Source organism: Terrapene carolina, unplaced genomic scaffold (genome assembly GCF_002925995.2).
Source record: "Terrapene carolina triunguis isolate 2854851 unplaced genomic scaffold, T_m_triunguis-2.0 Scaffold62, whole genome shotgun sequence".
Classification (NCBI taxonomy): Eukaryota; Metazoa; Chordata; order Testudines; family Emydidae; genus Terrapene; species Terrapene triunguis.
The window spans coordinates 40,851,651-40,869,798 of NW_020664413.1; positions in this window are offsets into that span (position 1 = coordinate 40,851,651).

Genomic DNA, 18,148 nt, shown 5'->3' on the forward strand with positions numbered 1-18,148 from the left:
ATACACTCTTGGTGGCTATAAGTCCAATTCTGATCACACTTATACCCACTGAATTCTAGTGACTTCATTGAAGTTACTCCTGACTTACATGGTGGTAACAGATCAGAATCTGGCTCCTTATGTCTGAAACAGTTTTTTTTATTATTTTTATAATAATACTAACTTAGCTTCACCATCATGTAATTTTCTTTTTCAAACTATTGAAAGCTATTGGCTTTGTAACTTGTTTAGTTATTGTATGTTGTACAGAAATACAACCTATTAGGAACATCTATACTGCAGGCCAAATTCCATAACACAGGCTTAAATATGGAAGAAACTCACTGAAATCAGTAGTTGATTTATAGTGGTATTACTGAGTCAGAATTTTGCCCTTTTGGATCTGTTACAACATAGATATGTAGTACATTTATTGCAAATCGCACCAGCTGATTATTATTATTAATTATTATTATTATTTGTAATGGCTGTTGCAACCAATATTGACCTTTTATTCTTTAATATATAGAGATTTTAAAAGACCATTTGAGTTATGAATAATAGTTATTATAATCATTATAAATAAGTTAACAATTAATATAATGAAAACAATAGATAAGCAAAGATTTATTTAAAAATTAAGTTAACATGAAATAGCTGAATAAAAATAACTCTTGAATAAACAGATGTCCCTTTAAAGCAGACCTCTCTCTACAGATGTGACTGACACTGCTCTGAATATTTAGAATGGATAACAATGACAAAAATTTGCTTTAAAAAAAAAAGAGTCCCATAAAATATAGCTTGCAATGACCTGTCCTTTGTCAGGCATAAGTAGAAAGATAATTTTTAGACTTGTATGTGCCAGTTTCTGAAATACAATGGGATTTCAGGAAGATTTAAACTATATGCTTAAAAATAAATAAAAGATTCAGATGTAAAAAGAAATTGGGAGGAAGGGAAATGTGGTAATTGAGGATTGGATCCACAGGGCACTGAGGGCTTAATTCACAAAGGAACTTAAGGGTCTAGAAAATCACTGGAATCCACAAAGCCTGAATTAGACACCCAGGCATCCTATACAATGAATGGAAGGAGACAGGATCCTAAAACTGGGATTCACAAATGCCAGCATGCTAGGTAGCTCCCCGCATAAGCTAGCCAGTGGGAGATGCCAAGGAAAGGATGTGTCCTAAGCCCTACCCCTCTGAGGGAGTGCAGCTCCTAAGTTCGGGCTGGAGGGAAGCATTTCCCACTCATTGGGACTCTCAGCTGCGAACCGTCTCTTGGAGTTAGGTGCCTACACCATTTTTTTTTTTTAAGCAGGCAGCCAGAGGGAAGGGCAGGAATTTGAACTGAGGGGGGGATGGTCTCCCACATCGCATGTGACTAGTCGAACCACTGGGCTGAAAGTTATAAGGGAAATTGTCATCGTCCTCCTCCGCTCCTCCCCCCACCCATTTTGTGTGAGCTTGTGTGCAGGGCCCAATCTGGTAAGCATCCTCTGAGTACACTGACCAGATCGGGCCCACTGGTGAGTTAGGCAGAGGAACACCTATCTTCCCCCAGTTTGTGCATCACTCTGGGGCTTGGCATCTGGATGCTCAGAGTGGGGCAGCAGTGCCCATGCTCGGAGGCAGAAACCTAGGCACCTAGGGAGCTTTTACTGCAAAAATGTAGGTGCCAATTGAGCTTAGGTGCCTACAGAGTTTGGTGGTAGCTGAGCAGGGGTTTTATGAATATCAGTGGTGCCTGATTCTGGGATTTAGGTACCTAAAGTGGCAGTTAGGCACCTAAGTCCCTTTGTGAATCTAGCCCTGAGTGCCCTCAATTCCCATTACAATCAACTTTGTGAAAGTTGTGGATGCTTAGTGTGTGGCAGGGTTGCATCCTAAATTATTACCAGCATGTTACAATATCTGATTAAGCAAATAATGATCCACTACAAAAGGCGTAGCTCTCAAGTGTCAGTAGAAATGTGGAAAATGTACAGACATGAGCAGGGGTTTCATTTGTTATGATACATTCCCTTTATAGAAGACTAAACCTGTTGGTTTGGGTGTAAAACCAGTGTTCTCTTCAAAACTAACATTCAGCTAGTTTAAGGAACTGAAATGGCTCCAGTTCTTGATTTAAAACAGGTTTTTTCTCTCAGTAATCTCTGGCAGTAAACTGCACATATTTTTCTTTTCAAGATGGTTTATGATCACTGACTTCAGCCCACTGCACATTACTCTACCACATGTCCTGAATTGCTTGGGACAGTCCCATCTTATGGGAAGACATTCATAGGCTATGCACACTCATTTATACAGCTGCAAGAAAAATGTCTGCATCTGTCCAGAGTCTCATTTTAATTAGCCGATCGCCTATCATTTGCAAAGAGGGTCTTTCCAGAAGTTAATGTTGTCCTAGGAATCAGGGAAGGTGGATACTATTTGCACGCTGCACATTGTCCTATAGGCTAAATCAGTGGTACTTAACCTTTACTGCAGTCTGCAACCCTTTGGTTCTCAAAATATGTTCTAGCACCCCTTATCAAAAATCGTTGAAGTAGGTCAGTTCTTTAAACCTAGATATATTTTTTGTTTGTATATTACAGTAATTGTTAAAAAATGTATAATGTTAATAAATACATAAGTTTGATGAAACAAAGTAGTTGTACTTACGTGCCTGTGCTTAATTTGTGTTTTCGATGATTTACCTTCTAAAACAATCTGGCATGTCTCGCACCCCCAGAAAGGGCATCTCGCACCTCAGGTTAAGAACCACTGGGCTAAATCCTAGTCCCACTGGACCACTGAGAGTTCTGTCCTGGACTTCAGTGAGACCAGGGGAGTAAATCCTGTCCTTTCTTCCACAGTGGTGGTGGTCCCAAGATGGAGCAGAATGACTCAGTCTGCTGCAAAGGGTGGGCAGGACTTGTGGCACCTACACAGGAGATGAGCACTACCTGCATGCTATGGAGCCCTATTTGCAGGGGGTTCCTGTGTGTTGTCACATAGGGATGGGGCAGATGTTGGCTGGGAAAATATAAGGGGATGGTGGATCTACTTCTGCACATGGCCACCAACCACTGGTCTCCCTAGGAAGCAGCAGCACAGGAGCTGTGGGAGCTATTACTGCTTCATGAATTTCCCTCATCTTCCCAGGCAATAAACCTCAGCTCACAGCCTAGCTGTTGGCTAGGGTTCAGGATATGCCTATATGTAGGGCCCTACCAAATTCACTGCCATGAAAAATGTGTCACAGACAGGGCCGGCTCCAGGAACCAGCGAAGGAAGCAGGTGCCTGGGGCGGCCAATAGAAAGGGGCGGCACTCCGTCTGTTATTGGGGCGGCATGTCCCGGTCTTCAGTGGCACTTCGGCGGCAGCTGAAGCGCTCCACTTTAGTCTTCGGCGGCAATTCGGCGGTAGGTCCTTCACTCCGTCTCTTCAGCAGCAGCTCAATCGGGTTTTTCTTTTTTTTTTTTTTCTTCACCGCTTGGGGCGGCAAAAAAGCTGGAGCCGGCCCTGGTCACAGACCATGAAATCTGGTCTCCCCCCCATGAAATCCTTTTGTGTGCTTTTACCCTATATTATACAGATTTCACAGGGGAGGCCAGTGTTTCTCAAATTGGGGGTCCTGACCCAAAAGGGAGTTGCAGGAGGGTCACAAGGTTATTTTAGGGGGGTCATGGTATTGCCACACTTGCTTCTGCACTACCTTCAGAGCTGGTTGGCCAGAGAGTGGCAGCTGTTGGCCGGGCGCCCAGCTCTGAAGGCAGCACCCCACCAGCAGCAGGGCAGAAATAAGGGTGGCAATACCATGCCATGCCACCCTTACTTCTGCACTACTGCCTTCAGAGCTGGGTGGCTGGAGAGTGGCGGCTGCTGACTGAAGGCCCATCTCTGCAGGCAGCAGTGCAGAAGTAAGGTAGCAATACCATACCATGCCATCCTTACTTCTGCACTGTGCTGGCGGCGGCTCTGCCTTCAGAGCTGGGCTCCTGGCCAGCAGCTGCCACTTTCCAGCTGCCCGGCTCTGAAGGCAGCGCTGCAGCCAGCAGCCGGGCAGAAGTAAGGGTAGCAGTATCGCACCCCCCCACCCCCCCACACACACAATAATCTTGCGACCCTCCCACAACTCCTTTTTGGGTCAGATGTTTAGAACATCAATTAGAACACCATGAAATTTCAGATTTAAATAGCTGAAATCATGAAATTTATGGATTTTAAAAATGCTCTGACTGTGAAATTGACCAAAATGGACCGTGAATTTGGTAGGGCCCTAACTATAGGGGACTGTAACTAAGACAATGGTACTTAATTCTGAATTTTTGTTTATTAAAAATCTTAGAATTATAAAGTTTGCTATAGTTATATGGTCCATTAAAAAATGCTTGCAACAGATATTAAGTTAAAGTGGGATGGTTGATTTATTACAAGGCACTTTAATAAACTTTAATACTGGTTTTCAACTCCTTATTTTTTTTGGTTTTTGTTTTGGTTTTTGGCTACATCAAGTGCCAGTCACTGCCAGCAAATAGGACACTTACTCAAGATTCACTTTTCTTGAAAAATAAACCCCAAGACATTACTATTTGGAGTGCCTGAGATTTAAGAATGAAAATATTTCTAATAAAAACCTCCCTAGAAATAAATCCATCAAACTAACAGTTGAAACAACCAGGTGAAATTACAAGATTGACAAACATTGTGATAACTTAAATCTATTAATATTCTTAAAAAATCAAAGTAAAATATAAATATAAATACCACTGTCTGGCATGATGCACCTTCGATTAAAATAACAATACAATAACACTTTATTTTGTGTAGTATCTCTGAGACTTTATCCCAAAGCACTTTAGAGTTAAATAAGATATAATAGGCAGAAGAGAGAAAATACAGAGAATATGCACAGGAGAAGAGAGGTGTGTTCAGCTGAGATTTGAAGTCAGATTGAGAGTCAATGAGGTAGAGAGAGAAAGAAAGGCTGTTCCAGATGGCAGGAGCTGCAGAGCAGAAGGCTGTCTCAACCACCAATTAATTTAATAAAATCCACCAGTTTCATCCTGAGTTTTGCGTTCACCATGTTAGGCGCAAATGAACCCGACTTAAAATGAAACTAAGTGGTGCAAAACCACAAAAACCCAGTCCTAAGAAATCCATGCTACACTTGCACATAGACTCCTGCATTGATACTTTGTACTCCCAGACTCCTGGGTTGAAACCCCATGCATGCAGAATTGCGCAAGTTTCTCACAGACGTAATGATAAGTATGTCATGAGGTTAAAACATTTGGTTTTCCTGCATCCAGTTTCTGTGAGGTGGTGAACACCTGCAAACCCCCACTGACTTCTACAGGTGATGCAGATGCTCAGCACCTCTCAGAATTTGGCCCACTTCTTTAAATCAAGCTGCCAACTGCAAGGGATGGGATCCCTTGGGTAGGCAAAGAGGGGAATGAGTTGGGGAAGCCACCCATGGTGTGTGCTCCTTGTGCAGTTGGAGTCATTGGAGTGAGGCCAAGCTGGCCACAAGACCCACCATAGCATGAATCCTCCAGCCCTCTGACAACATCAGGGGTGCATAAGATATACAGAAGGCTACTTCAGCCAGTAGGTTGAAGCAACCTCCATGGACCAGCTCTGCAGCTACTTCTGAACCTGGAGGGGAAGATTCCTCCCACCCATGCTCCTGCATGTCTGCCCCGGGCCCAGCCTGCTACTTGGGCTGGGCTCGGGTGTTGCTGAAAAGCTGAACAATAGCATGGTATGAAGCTCAGCACTGTTAAACTGGCATAAAACTGAAGTAACTCCACTGATCTCAATATTGATATATTTAAATTAATAGGAATGCTAGGAAAGGGCACCTATCCACATGTTCTAGGCACTCTTCACAGAACTTAAAAATACATCACAGGTAATAGCCTAAGTGCAGCAGTACAAATCACGATAACCCACCACCAGCAAGTCAGGAAACTTTAAAGCTCAGTTCCCCAGCTTGGCAATTCCCCACTGTCAGAGGTCTAGCAAAAAAGATGATCTTTGCATTGTACCACAAAGGTCATCAGATTCAGGCTCCTTTAGACCACGGATTGGGGTGAATTCCAAAGCTGTGAGGTCACTCCAGGTATTACCCAGCCAACAGCCCCTTCTCATCTATACCAGTGGGCTTCAACTCAGGTACCTCTGCTGATCTCAACTGCAGCAGTAGGACACAGGGACAGAGGCAATTTCTCAGGTAAGTAGGTCCTAAGCTATTTAGGGCTTTCTAAGTCAAATCTAAAACCTTAAACGTCACACACAAACCCACAAGAAGCCAGTGCAGATGGTGGAGCAGTTTGGATATGTTTGTGGTGAGAAACTCCACCTACCAAGCAGGCCACTACATTCTGTATCAGCTTGCTTCTTTTGGATGGTTTTACAGCCTGGCCCCATATAGAGTGCATTGCAGTTTCTTATCTTTGGGTGATGACAGTCACAACCACTTGGCCATATGTAAATGATAAAAAAACCTGACCAGGCCATTGATTGCTACTACCAGATCATCTAGTTCCAGCTAAGAGACCAACTAGACGGCTAGATTATGAACCTGATCAACAAATAGACACGCACAATCACAACTGAAGGGTTTTCTTCCCATGTCTTTCAAGATGCAGTCACATAAATCTGGAGTAACACAGTGGTGAATCAGACCCTACATGTTGAATCAAAGAAGGCCTGGTTTCACAAGACATTTTGACTTTATTTCGTTGCATAATGTCTAAAATACAGTGCACTAAATATCTAGACTGGGGCTTTTGAACAGATGATGATAGAAAATGCCACGTTAGATTTCCACTTATTAAAAAGGTCCTTAAAAAGATTTACAGTTCATACCAATATCAGATTATACAAATTGGGGCCCTCCATAAATTAAAAGGGCTTACTCTTGTTGTCATGTAATAAGAACAGTATTATGTCGTATTTGAAAAGGTCTAAGGGCCAGAAAACAAGAGGTAATAAGAAGTGATCTTAAAAGCATATAAGAGATTTTAAAAGCAGATTCCTGTAGAATGTAATGAAATATTAGTTAAAAAGGTAACTTGCCAAAATAACACTAAACTAATACTTATCCCTGTAATAGCCTTCATGGCAAAATTAGTAATACACTATTTTTTTTTTATTAGAGAGAGTCTGGTATAATGACACGAAATTCCATGCAAATATTCTAGTTACTCAGGAGTAATTTATTGTAGTTTAACTGGAATTTTTTTCCCTTGGATCTTAAAAGATTTTACAGCCTCAGTTACAGCACTTTTACTCCCAATAATCAATATTGATTTTACTGTATTTTTTTTAGATTTATTTGTCTTGTTTTATATAGGATCCAAATCTCAATACAGTGTATTGATATATTATCTTCATTCTAAAATCCCATTCATTTAGTTAAATATTTTGGATCAATCAATAGATCATTTTGCTAACATTACAAAAAGACAAAACAGAACAAAACCTTGTTTTCTGTTCATTGGGAAGTGGCGATTTTGTGCTATGAACAAATAGGTAGATGGCCATGGAAGGAAGAAGGAAAAAGAAAATAGGCAGGATGGTCCAGTGGCTTGCTTGTGCCTTTGAAATGCTATTATCATTTCCCATAGGTTTTTACTATAGAGCAGAATCTCTAATTCAATGCATTACGTACCTGAGTTTCACCTGGGTCCATATCATATCCTCCTGCAGTAATCCCAGTGAGAACGGGAAAGAGGCCTCAGGAAACTGGACAAGATGACTCCCACAGAGCTTCCACTACATGCTCTCCTCAGGAAAGAGGGTTTGTGGCCTAGCAGAGGGGGCAGAATATGTGGCATCCTTCTCCCCTGCAGTTTAAGAAGTTGCTGGGAACTCAAACTTCAACCCTGCACATTCATGGGCATCTCTGTAGGGGGCCTCCTTTCTTCTGTTCTCCCTCCTGTTGCCCTCTAAGCAGCATGGTTCCCTCAGGAGCCATGACATGTTTGCCTCTCACCCCTGAGGCTGAATCTTTAACTTCGCACTCTACCCTGGCCCCTTGAGGAAAAGTCAATACTGCTTCTCGCTGTATTAACTATGTTGGTGTTTGAGGAGATCAGGCCTTGCAGGGTGGCTGCGCCCCAGTTTTACCCATCCTGAGGTGCCTTTCCACAGCACCATACTCTCAGCCACATGGTGGTGTTAGCACACAGGGTTTTCCACAGGCTCCCAGAGTGGAAGGCACATGATGCAGAGGTACTGATGCCTCCTTCCAGTACTTCTCTGGGATTCCCTCTTCTGTATACCCTCCTTGTATCAGAACAGAGGGGAGCCCTGGTCATTTATCCCTGTGTTTCAACCAAGTTTGAGATGACTTCCCTTGGAGAAAGATAACTAGGGGGCAAGTGAAATTCTGGAACACTCAGTGTGCTTTGGGTGGGAGCTACAATTACACGTCTTTCTATATTTATAGCTGTGTTTCTGAGATGCCAAGAGTTCTCCAGTCATGTGCCATGTAACATACCTCCTTCTGCTCTAAGTGCAAGGCACATTTCTTTGACCTTGCCTTCTCTATGTGTATACATATAAATATTCCAGAACAAAACACATCACAGCAAATACTTCTCCCCCAGGAAGAGGATGAGAGAGCAAACATGTGACACATGTTAGTCACATTGCTTAATGGAAAGCGTTCAGATGCTAGGGTGATGAGTGCAATAGAAGAACCTATATAGAACAGAATAGACATGCTTTGTGATTGTTTCTCTTGACTTTTCTATACCTGGACAGTGTGTGGTTTTACTTAGATCTCCTTTTCCTTAACACTGTGTTTATTTCACCATGTTTGGAAGTTAAAAGTTACCTTTTTGCTTCAGAATTACACCTCTACCTCGATATAACGCTGTCCTCGGGAGCCAAAAAATCTTACCGTGTTATAGGTGAAACCGCGTTATATTGAACTTGCTTTGATCCACCGGAGTGCGCAGCCCCGCCCCCGCAGAGCACTGCTTTACTGCGTTATATCCAAATTCGTGTTCTATCGGGTCGCGTTATATCGAGGTAGAGATGTAGTTTTGACTGATTAAAAGAATAAATCCCAGGGGCTGTCTTTTCCAATCAGGCATTGCACAAGCACTTGAGCTGACTAAGTTCTGCAGAACATTGGAAACATGGTATGCCCAGGAAATGTTTGCCATCACATTAGTGATGCTATAATGGACATCACAAATCACCTGGACATTAATAGAATGAAATCACTTACTGCTTCTGAAAGCAGCTTTATTCTCAGTTGGTGTCCTGAAGGCACCATGTGTGCAGTCTAGAGTTTCTATCACAAAGGAGAAATTTTCAAATATAACAACATTCCTGTTTTACTTGCTGCTGTTAATTTAGTTACCGTCTTTACCTATTACTTCTGATAAGAGAATTTTGCACATAACTAGCATTGGAAAGAAAACGTCAAAATGTAACTAGTGTCACATGTTGAACTTCAAAAGATCTCTAATTATCCAAAAGCCATAACAGGGCAGGATGCACATGACTACTAATGACTATCCTCTCTCTCTCTCACTTAACTACAATAACCCATCAACTGTGTTTCTTTAGTCTGTTATTGCTGTTTTGAAATTTGATCATCAGACACATCTGAAGACTTCTCCCCAAGCTCTGCAGATGTGTCTGTAACAGAGGCAGTGGTGCCGGTGTGCACTTCCCATTTGGCTTAGAAAAATGAACAGCTTCTGTCATCATAATCCATGTCAAACACACAGCAGTGGTAAAATTAACTATTTCAATCAAGGAAATGGGCTGTTAACATCTTTGATTTGCTGTCAGGGAAGAATTCTGAATTGTGCACTTGTTCCTAGACTAATTTAAATTTTTTAAAGAGATAGTTTAGGTAATGGTCCAGTGAAAGTAAAGAAAGCATATTTATATATTGTCAGGAGAAAACAGAGTTACTGTCCAGAAAATAAAATGTCTAGCATCTAAGACTTAGCTTTCTGCTTTTAATTTACTTTCACTTTGTATTAATACACTGTTTGTTACACCATGTTCAAGAAAGCATCTAGTTTCTCCAGTGTTATTCTAGCACTCAAATTGATAGCTGTAAAACAGATAAATAGTAGCTGTACACCACTGACTCCTGGTCCATTTTTCATCTTTTGAAATAAAATCCCCAGAGTGTTGTGTTTTTCCCCAGAATAAATTGGAGATAAGAAAGTTATCTTTTGATGTGTATACTTCTGAACACGGCAGATTTGTGGAGTATTTTTTCCAGCTAGGACTTGCACTGTGCCTTTTCAGAACATATTTAATATTAAGAAATAATCATATAACACAAAATGAATTGACTCAATTAGAAGCTGTGGTATCTAAGGGCCAGATTCTGCCACCTTCACGCACATTGATTAGTATTTTATTCCACAAGTAGCCTATTGAAATCAGTGGAACTACTTGTGAAGAAAGGTACTACTGATTATGAGTGAAAATGGCAGAATCAGGCCTTAACTCTTTTCTTCTCATCTCTGGGCACAGTTCAGAAAGCTGCCTTAAAGGGGCACTTGAGGATTCCCACTTTGCCAGCAGTTCTACACCTCCACTTAAGGGGAAGTGGGGAGCAAGGGGTTGCAGCAGAAGTGATAGGCGGCAGGCATTGGCTAGTAAACAGTGCTACAAGGTCTGCTGCAGTCCAGGTAATTTAGAGCAGTCCTTAGGCTTCATCAGTTTACACAAAGAACCATTTTGGCCACAGGCCGATGCATGATCAAGGGAACAGAAAGTTGGCTTAGAGACATGTTTGCCCCAAGCTGTCCTGTCATAGCTGAGGATTAAGCCCATCTTATTTAACTATGTTATCACATTCATCAATTTCAAACATTACAAAGAGATGATATTTTGGTATATGGTTCTACTTTATGGTATGACACATAGGAATGTACTAAACATTTCCAACTCAAGGAAACCTAATTACATTTTGACCTGAAATAATATCAGCTTAATGATTCTCAGTATGTTGCTGCATATTTTCTGTTTTCCTGTTCCAGGCAGACCTTTTGAAAACAATGCAGTCTACAGCAAGACAAAATGGTGGAGCAAACTGCAAGAAATGGGGAAAAAGTTTTAAAAAGCAAATAAACTAAACCTCTATATTTATAACTTGAAAACCCATGCTCCTGCTCTGCTTCATACTGAAATTCACAGTAGATGCTTACTTCATTCATCTATATAGTCTAGCATGTTTTTCATGCAATGCAATCATCAGACATCTAACAAAGGCATTCATCAGACAGATTTATAAGAAGACAAAAAATAGTGAACTAAACTGACAGCGTTCTGCAAAAAACATAATAAAAAGAAGGAAGCTAGATTAGTAAAAAGGTTAATTTGCCAAAGAATTGTCAAACTGAATTCTCAGTGATCCACCATTACTTTAAAATGGCATCTATACTATACTATAATGGTATCTATCTAGTCTGTAGAACATTCCATCTTCCATACAATTTTAAACTGAATGAAGGTGCAGTAACTATTAACTTGGGGCTCATTGATCCTACAAGTTGTTGAGCAGAATTGGGCTATAGACTTTATAACAGTAAAATTACTCTGCATAAGGGCCTACTCCAGATCCAACTGATGTCAATGACAAAACCCTCATTGTTTTCATGGGAACAAGTCCTCCTTTGGTGACCACAGCAAGAGCAGTAAGAGAAGCCCATTGTCCAGCTATTTTATAGAGGATGAGACGTGCCACAGTACTCCTGCTAAGAATCCACACTCTCCAGCAAGCAGGTCCCTCAGTTAGAGAAGGCAGGGAAGAAAGTATTGCAACCCTGGCTTCTCCTTCTAAGTTCACCCCAGTGATCTCCACAGCCTCATGCACCCCCCAATACCGTTGCTCCCTTCCCTATTCCAATCCCCCCCTGATAAGGGCACACTGAAAATGTAGTCAGGTCAGTAGCATGGGATTTCCGGGCCTTGGTCTTTTGATCACCAGAAGCGATTCCACTTAACTATCCAATTTATCGAGGGAGTTAGATAATGGTGCTAGAGCTACTCATATGCATTGCTATCATAAATTGATTCTTTGGATTCCAGTCCTCTTGTGTTAGAAGTTTGAATAAAGGAGACTCTTCAATGATTTGTTGCTGAGAATGTGCCTTAATTATGTATCTGACACCACTCTGGTGAAGGAATGAGTCAGGAGAAAGAAAGAACATGACTAGTCAGAGACTCAGAGATGACAGGAACATAGATTCATAGGATGAAATCCTGGCCCCATTGAAGTAATTGGGAACTTCGCTGTTGACTTCGTTGGGGCCAGAATTTTACCCACAGTGCTTGGAGTTGGAAAGAGTCTTGCACCATTTTCAACAAACAAGAAAGAAATGCCCATACAGTATGTCTGTCTGTCTACATATATATGAATATTATAAAGTGGGTGTACTCAATTATTTTCACACCATAAAAGTAGCAAAGGGAAGTTTGTTGGGATGGTTAATTAATACAGCTGAGTGACTTTTTTGACAATTTTTTTTTAAACATGTTGAAACTTTTTCATTTCAAAATGTTTTGTTTGGACTTTTCAGGATGGCATTTCAATTGCAGGCAATTTTTAAAAAGGTGGGGGGATGAAAAAAACTCATAGTGACCAAATCAAAATGAAAAACTTGATTTTTGTTTTGTTTGTTTCAAATCAATTCCAAATGTTTTGGTTGATTCAAAATGATTTTTTTTTTTTCACTTTTTCACTGAGGAAATTTTTTGAAATTTTTTTGTTTTAGTTTGAATTGAACTGGATTTTTTTTCAGGTGTTTCAGTTTGGCCCCTATTATTCACTTCAGCTCTTTTAATGAATAGCCTGCATTTGATATCTGGTGTCATCACATAAGGAACATGGTCACTGAAATATTCTTAGATAGATCTGGTGCCACCAGATGAGACTGGTGATAACTAGAGATGGGGCCGAACAAGAACTTCATATCTAACCCTCTCCAATCTTTCTGTTGTATGTGGTGGGGGGGGTTGGAGGAGTTGAGGAAACTGTAGAAGAAGAGCTCTGATCTGTTAGGATCAGAGAGAACATCTTGGGAAAGAGAAGAAAGGATGTGTGGATTAAGGCTTTGTCTAGAAACCATGCAAAATTGATCAGCTTTGCTCACAGTTCTGCAAACATGTATGTGAGTGCCCCCATTGAGTTCAATAGAACTACTCATGTGACTAGAGCGTTCTCCCTTCCCGTACAGAATCAGGACCTTAGTATGGTTTCTACCTCAAACTAGGTAAAACTTGTCATCTTTAGCTTTTCCCTGAACTTTTCAGGCTCCTTTTATACCCCAAATTCTAGATGCAAAGTCATGTGAACTGAATTGCCCTCCCTTCAGAAAAACAAGAGCTCACCCACCCCTTTGTGGAATAAATCCACTGAACCTACTAATGACTTTCATTTGCTGATGCTCACCCAGTAGAAAAAGGATGCATAATCCTTTCCTCTTAAAGGAAATGAAGAACTCCATCCTCAGTGTGTGGGAGCTGAGGGGAGAGCTAATTACTTTTTCCATGCCAAGAAAGAAAGGACATGTGGCCAGAAAGAAATGTGAATTCTATTGACTCCCTGACCTCTGTATATATGTGAGTCTGGCTTGTAACTAACTACACTGGGACTGGTGAGACGTTTACAGTGTGTGTGGCATGGGTCTCAAAGGCAAAAAAGAATGACATGCAGCTAGAGGAATATAGCATAAATAATGTGTCCATTAAGCAGTCCATTTATTTGTGTGACCAGGCCTTTGTTTAGGCCATGAATTCACTAATCCAGTTGGGTATCAGAATATTTTAATTTTTGCCAGTTTTGAGTTTGGTCTTACTGTTGTAAGATGCCCATATGCTGAGGTGATGGATGCTAGTAAGAAATCTTTATATAAATAAAGAGAAATTAACAAAGCATTGTTGCTCTTACTGCTATTGGTCTGAAAAATCAAGTCCCCAGCCTTCCCATTTTTACCCTCTTGTAACTGGCATTACTAAATTATTTTTTGCCCTGTGATTTGATTCACAGTACAGGATCCAGCCCCCTAGAATATACTCATGCAGAACTCCAACTGCTCTGAATGGGAGTTTTGTGTGAGTAAGTTACTGACAGATCGGAGTAGAACTCTGAACACCCGACTCCCAGTCCTAGACTTCCTTCTCTGCATGCTGTATCTGTACTGTTAGCATCCTTGTATTCACTCTGTAATTGAAACTGCAGTGTCTCCATCAGCATAAGAGACTGGGTCTGGCAGTGGGAGATAGGGAGTAGGACATGTTTCTTAATTAGTTCTTTGGTGGCAGTGTTCTTTTTCTCTTCTGATACTTTTCAGGATCAAGGATCTTTTTTAATAGAAAAAGATGCTTTTCAGTCACCCCCTTTTCTTGTTTCACAACCAGGAAATGCTAATTTAATTATTTTTATTCATTGCTTATTGGTTTACTATAGCTAAAAATTAAAGAAAGGTATTGGCATATAGGGATGAGCTTTACACAAGAAAGAATATATATAGGGGAAAATCCTTATAAACCAAAATCCACTCATCAGCATTCACAAAAATATAATACAAAATAAAAGGGAAAGTGCATGTGCACATATGAGAGAGAGAAAGAGAGAGAGAACATGAGGTAAAATATAATTGAATAAAACAAAAAAATGTATTATTTTATAGAAGGACTAAATTCATTCAAAAATGTACACATAAACCCCAGGCACCAAAATCTACTTTATTCATGAAAGATCACTGCAGAAATTCCCATAAAATTGACAATAAAGGGGATGTGGTGTTAAGTCAGTATATTATTATTAGAGGTTTTTTTTAAAAGACCCATGTGTCTGGGAAGCCTAAGGAAGAGTCACTGCAGTTGTGTCCTTTACAAGACTGTCCTCACATTCTGCAGTAGAAGTCCCATATCAAAAAGGTTCTTAACAGCATCAGCATTCTGAATGGAGACTTAAACCCCATGATGAAGCAACTTCAACTTAACTGAAAACAAAATAGCAGCCTCAGTATTTATGTAGTATAATTTAGTTCTCATTACTGAACATTTTTTTCTGTTACAAAAAATAGCAGGGGGGGGAAATCAGTTTTTCTCTTATCCAGGTAAATGTCTATTTCCATTGCTGCAGCCTGTAAAATCCTCACACTCCTTATCATTAAAAGAAGGATTAACTGTTAGGGTGACTGTTGAAGTTGTTGAACAAGGGTCTGGATTCAAAGTGTGCTGCCTCACAGGGATACAATAACACTTACTCCATAGATTAGACAAGAACCAATTCACTACAAAAGAATTATTTTTCTGAAATCCAAATTTAGTGACCTCACTCTTTGATCTGGAGAGATTTGACCTTAGACAGAACTACATGTCTCCACTTTTACTCCCTTCTGACCTGCCCTTGTTAAACATTGAAGTTAGACATCCATAAATATCGCATAGCCAAAGAAAAATATTTTTGCTTTCAGTGAACAGAACTATATCAGCTCTGTTTAGTTACATATGCATCATGACATCTCACAGTGAAGTCACCATTCGATATTTAATTCTCTGCAAGGTAATTCTTGTAATTATTAGAGCTGTGCAGAGGATGGAAGTTTAAGTTTTTTGAGTTTTCAAAATTTGGCTTCATTCCAAACTGGAACACAAATGGAAAATTTCAAAATTTTCTATGAAGGCAAATTCTGAAGAAATTTTGATTCTTGATCAAAATGTTTTATTTCAATAAAATTCAAATGTGTCATTTTGATTTTGACTTTTATATTAATTATATTATATTATATTATACAAAATTTAAGTTTTTTCAAAGCAAATAGTCATTTCAAAATGAAAAATTAAAATGTTTCATTCCAAAACTGTCCAAGTGTGATGTTTTGGCATGGTTGTAACTTTTTTCGGGTTTTCTTCCGGAATGAAATTCTGATGAAATTGACTCAGTTTTCTGAACCGTTTAGATTTCAACAGACCTGCTCATTCAGATGTAATATGGTTCCATCAAAGTTTCTCTGATCAGTTCTAGGAATTAGTTGGTATACTATATGCTTGAAACCGTCTCCTTTTTTGTATGTAGCAACAGTAACTTTCTCTTCATTCTCAAAATGCATTTCTTCCATTAACCCTTTCAACAATAATCTATCAGTAAAGTGGGGGGATGGGGGAATGAAAACTACCCTGCTTGGAGTCTAGACATTTCTAAACTTGGGGCAAAATTTTGAAAAGACCCCAAATGACTGACCTACCCACTATAGGTATTTATATGACCCCATCACTGAGCACTTCACAATCACAACATCTCTGAGTTAGGGAAGTACTATCAAACCATGATTTCACAGAAGGGACTATACAGAGAGAATAAGTCCTGCTTTACACTTAAAATGTAGGTTGACATAGCTACATCGGTCAAGGATGTGAAAAATCCAACCCCTGTGTGATAAAGCTATGTCAACCTAACCCCCAATGTAGGTGCAGCTAGGTCATGGAAGAATGCTTCCATCGACCTAGCTACCATAGCTCGAGGAGGTGGTGTTCCTATTTTGACAGAAAACCCCTGCTGCAGCTACACGAGGGGCTGCATCTACACTATAGGGTTATGCCAACATAGCTACAGTGACATAACTATGCTGCTACAGTCCCCATAGTGTAGACACACCTCTTAGGACTTGCCTATTCAGAGAAAATAATTCAGATTAAGAGAGGGTGTGAATTTAAAGCCGAATAGCTATTCCTGATTAACTAGTCCTGTTTAACTCCCTGTGTGGACACACTTATTCTTGGATAAAAGTGCCTTATTCTGAATTAGCTTAATCCAAGTGAATTAACTCTAATTGAAAATCAGTGGGATTTAAACTCATTACTTAAGACACTTTTGAAAATAAGACCTAGGGTGGGATTCACAAACGTATTTAGGTGTCTAACTGCCATGATTTTGATGGGTGTTAGGTACCTAAATATGTTTGTGAATCCCACTTATAGGCTTCTAAATCACTTGTGTGCTTTTAATAATTTTACAACAAGATGGTGCCTATGGTGACAAGGCAGAAGCAAATAATAATGGAATATATCCAAATGCAAGAGTGTTAAAGTAATGTTGGGTAACAGCAACTTTTGCTGTAGAGATTATGGAACAAATGGTACCCTCAACTACACTTGTCCTCCCAACTAAAGTAAGTGAAGTTAGTGGGGTCAATTACATTAACTGGCACACTTGTGTAACCTGTATTACTAGCAAGGGGGTAAGTCCCAGTCCAGCAGAGCACTTAACCACAAGCATAGGCTTTAATGTTATGTTGAATAGAGATGCTTTCTTGAATCATGGTCTAAATGCTTAATGTTACGCACACGCACAGGTAACTTGATGAACTGGGCCTGAAAGCTTAAGTTGAATAACTTCTATTTTTCTCATGTTTTGTTTACATTGGTTTGTTTCAATATCCTGTCAATTTATCAGTAATGTTAGTATCATAAATAGCATGAAAGTGTTAATGTTACACCAGACAAAAAGGCATACGTTTGATTTAAAAAAATAGAAAGGCAATTGCTAGACCTGTCTGGAGATGGTCATTCAATGATCCGAACCTGTAGGACTGAGATAAATTACTTCTGGTAACATTTTCCTCTTGGAAAATCACAGATGAGACTAAATGAGACGTTTTATATATATAGTAGCAAACAGTCATAGGTACATTTCATTTTGAAAGTCCCATCTGTCTTGCAGTCCAAACAGTTTTTGACACCACAGAATGATTGCAGCACTTCACATTATATGAAAAGGCCGTAAGAGCTGATATACACCAGGATTCTAAAGAATATGCTACATTTTACCTTACTTAGAAATTATCTTAGAAAACTGCTTAAAAATTAGATCTATAATTTATTCATACTCTAAATAATGTGCTCTTTGGATTTCAAGACACTGTAAGTTGAGTACGCTCTGGAAATATAATTTAATTTGTAAATTTCAGTTGTCTTAAGAACAAATTCAATAAACAAATGGGATTTCTCCTTTGATCACATTTTTAATCGACTGCATTAAAATTTGCATACTAAAACAAATTTTAGCCGACATATTTCTCAGAGACTGATTCAACATGCAGCTTAAAACTAATTCTGTGGGACAATCCACAAAGCCAGTTTAAAATGATAATACAGACTTAACTATTACCCTCAA